At 61.3% G+C, this 4,006-nt stretch overlaps 1 long non-coding RNA gene across 1 annotated transcript; it reads right to left on the bottom strand.

Annotated features, from left to right (window-relative positions):
* Window positions 1-170: 170 nt before the first annotated feature.
* On the bottom strand, window positions 171-3,092 carry LOC144591905 (uncharacterized). Its single transcript, XR_013547043.1, has 3 exons — window positions 3,014-3,092; window positions 1,778-1,828; window positions 171-565 (listed from the first exon to the last, which is right to left on the bottom strand). It is a non-coding gene; the product is annotated as an uncharacterized LOC144591905 (long non-coding RNA).
* Window positions 3,093-4,006: the final 914 nt, after the last annotated feature.

The following is a 4,006-nucleotide window of genomic DNA, read 5'->3' as shown; positions in this document are numbered from 1 at the left end:
CCACCCCCCAATGCCCGCCCCCCCCCATCACCACACAAGCAGCCACGGACCGGCAGCTGGAGAACACACTGGACTTTATTGAACATTTATGTCGCGACAGTGAAGCAGAACACGTCCCCCAGCAAAGAATCACATTCCCTGATCACCCCCCCCCCCCCCCCACAGTCCACGGGTGGATGTGTCGCCTCAACGCCAGGAACCCCTCCCTCCCACTCTCCCCCCCGACCGGCTCCGGGCCTCGGGTCAACCAGCGCTGCAACGCTCCAGCTGTGATTGCCACCAGATGTTGATCGGGACTGTTCCCCACTGAACCCCGTCATTGCAGGAACATTATGGGAAGCAGCAGCCCCTCCCCCCCCCCCCCCCCAGTGCAGTCAGTAAATGAGCAGCGACCCAGAGAGACAAGCGCAAAGTCCAAATTACATAACCAGCTGTGGATGCGCTCATTGCTCACCCATCACCCCACGATTACAGTCCCCGCCCCCCTCCCCCCCAAAGCAGAAACCCCGCAAACTTGTCCCGCTCTCCACCGACGCTCCTGGACCGGCGGCGGGACACGGCGGCCCTGGGGGAGAGAGAGAGTTGGTTACAGAGCGACGCCAGCCCACCCGTGTAGCAGTAATACCGACCCCCGCCCCCCACCGGGAATAAACACCCACTCCCCCAGCACCACAGGACAGCCCAGCACAACAACAGGCCCTTCGACCCACACCGTCTGTGCCGACCGTGCCGCCAAGACCAACTATCTGCCCGCTCGTCACCGACCCCCCCTCGGCTCCCCGCATCTCCACGCGTCCATCCAAAAGCCTCTTTAATGCCACTGTCGTGTCTGTGTCGCCCCCACCCCCTCAATTATCAGCAATAAACCCACCCCCACCCCGGGAATAACAGCCCCCCCCGGAAACACCCACCCCTCCCCATACCGGATATAATATCCTCCCCACACACACCACTTGCATATCCCCCCCCCCACACACACACCACTGGCATATCCCCCCCCCCCCACACACACACCACTGGCATACCCCCCCCCCCACACACACACACACCGCTGGCATATTCCCCACACACACACCACTGGCATATCCCCCCCCCCCACACACCACTGGTATATCCCCCCTACACACACACACCGCAGGCATATCCCCCCCCCCCCACACACCACTGGCATAACCCCCCCCACACACACACACCACTGGCATATCCCCCCCACACACACCACTGGTATATCCCCCCTACACACATACACCGCAGGCATACCCCCCCCCCCCCCACACACACCACTGGCATAACCCCCCTACACACCACTGGCATATCCCCTCCACACACAACACACACCACTGGCATATCCCCCCCCCCCACACACACCACTGGCATATCCCCCCTACACACCGCTGGCATATCCCCTCCACACACAACACACACCACTGGCATATCCCCACCCCCGCACACACACTAACCGCAGCCCCTCCCCCCACGGGATGTATCTCCCGCCCTCGCAACGGGGAATTCAACTCACCACCCCCCGCCGAAAATAACCCCCCCCCCCTCAAGGGCGATGATCCCCACACCGGGAATTAAACTCACTGCCCCCCCTCCACCAGAATAAACGCCCCCCCCCACAGGGGAATTAAAGCCACCCCCCCACAGGGGAACTAAACTTGCCCCCCCCCCCCGCTCCCCCCCCTCCCGCCCCGGGTGTGGGTGTGGGGTGCGGGTTGTGTGGTGCGGGGTGTGTGAGGTGCGGGTTGTGTGGGGGCGCCGGCCCGGTTCCTACCTCAGGCTGGAGCAGAGGAGGATGTTGATGAGTTTTCCCCGCGCTCCGAGGCTGCGGAGGGAAGGAGCGCCGTTACACGTCTACTGGCAACGGCGTGGCTGCAGCGAGGCGCCGACGGCCGGACACGCGCACACGGCCACATGCGCGCACACGCGAGCACGGGCACGCGCACAGAGGCACGGGCACTCGCCCGGACACGAGCACGGGGGGGGGGGGGGGGGCGCAGAGACGGTCACGTGGATAAGTGTGAGGTTATCCACTTTGGTGGTAAGAATAGGAAGGCAGATTATTATCTGAATGGTGTCAAGTTAGGAAAAGGGGACGTACAACGTGATCTGGGTGTCCTAGTGCATCAGTCACTGAAAGGAAGCATGCAGGTACAGCAGGCAGTGAAGAAAGCCAATGGCATGTTGGCCTTCATAACAAGAGGAGTTGAGTATAGGAGCAAAGAGGTCCTTCTGCAGTTGTACCGGGCCCTGGTGAGACCGCACCTGGAGTACTGTGTGCAGTTTTGGTCTCCAAATTTGAGGAAGGATATTCTTGCTATGGAGGGCGTGCAGCGTAGGTTCACTAGGTTAATTCCCGGAATGGCGGGGCTGTCGTATGTTGAAAGGCTGGAGCAATTAGGCTTGTATACACTGGAATTTAGAAGGATGAGAGGGGATCTTATCGAAACGTATAAGATTATTAAGGGGTTGGACACGTTAGAGGCAGGAAACATGTTCTCACTGTTGGGGGGGGGGGGGGGGGTCCAGAACAAGAGGCCACAGTTTAAGAATAAGGGGTAGGCATTTAGAACAGAGATGAGGAAAAACTTTTTTAGTCAGAGAGTTGTGAATCTGTGGAATTCTCTGCCTCAGAAGGCAGTGGAGGCCAATTCTCTGAATACATTCAAGAGAGAGCTAGATAGAGCTCTTAAGGATAGCGGAGTCAGGGGGTATGGGGAGAAGGCAGGAACGGGGTACTGATTGAGAATGATCAACCATGATCGCATTGAATGGCGGTGCGTACAGGCTCGAAGGGCCGAATGGCCTCCTCCTGCACCTATTGTCTATTGTCACAGCGCAGAAACGTGCACAGATACGCATGGACACACGGACGCGCGCAGGGACAGGCGGACGCGCGCAGGGACAGGCGGACGCGCGCAGGGACAGGCGGGCGCGCGCAGACAGACAGACACAGTAAGGATGTGTAACACTGTGGACAGGGGCGGAGCTGGGGTCTGAGGGAACTTACTCTGGGTGGGACCGTAGACGATCTTCCCCGCTGTAAAACACACACACAGTTAGTGACGCGGCCCCCGCATCAGCCTGGTCTAAACACACACATTCAGCAGCTGCCCCGTCAGCTCCGGACACACTCACTCACACAGCGGACACGGGCAGCGCTGTGACCCGCAAGCAAGAGTACGACAGGCCGCAGGTCAGGGCTGGGCCCGGCCCCGACACCGGGGACACCGGCTCCCCGCCAACACCGGACCACAGGGTGGGGGCGGTCGAGGTGAAGGGAGCGGGGAAACGACTGAAGTGAGGGCGAGATGGAGGGGGAGAGGGACGAGGAGGTGTGGGAGGGGGGAGATGGAGGGGGGTGAGATTAGAGGGGGGGAGGGAGAACGAGGGGAGGGTGGAGCGGAGGGAACAGGAGCTGTGGTCTGAGGGAAATTACTTACGGAGTGGAGGGTGGAGACGTGGAGGAGCAGGCGGGAAGGGGGAGATGGTGGGGGAGGGGGGAAGTTGGGGGTGAGGGGAGGGGGAGATGGTTGGGAGGGGAGCGGGGGATGAAGTTGGGGGTCAAGCAGGGGGAGATCATGGGGAATGGGAGCAGTGGAAGTTGGGGGTGAGGCAGCAGGACATGGAGTTGGAGGAGTGGGGGGCAGAGTGAGATTTACTCGGTGTTGTTGCCGGGTCGGGCCACGAGGGTGGAGGTGCCCAGAGGATGATGCAGTCATGGGACGGGAGGGCAGAGCTGCGCTTTGAGATAGGAGGATCGGACGAATAATCCCCCCTCCCCCGGGGGCTGCGATGTGTCCGCTCTGCCCGAGGGGTGGGGGAGCAGAGACTCTCAGCCCGATGGATGTCCGGCCGGAGCTGCCAGGCAGAGAACCAGCGGCCCAGAGCCGGCACATGGGAGCATTGTCCATGACGGGCAGACACGGGCACAGTGGGCCGAAGGGCCTTATACGGTGTTGCCTGCCCCCCCCCATCCCCCTTCTCCCACCCCATCCCACAC

Source organism: Rhinoraja longicauda, unplaced genomic scaffold (genome assembly GCF_053455715.1).
Source record: "Rhinoraja longicauda isolate Sanriku21f unplaced genomic scaffold, sRhiLon1.1 Scf003173, whole genome shotgun sequence".
In the NCBI taxonomy this organism is placed as follows: Eukaryota; Metazoa; Chordata; class Chondrichthyes; order Rajiformes; family Arhynchobatidae; genus Rhinoraja; species Rhinoraja longicauda.
This window is presented reverse-complemented; position numbering and strand designations above follow the sequence as displayed.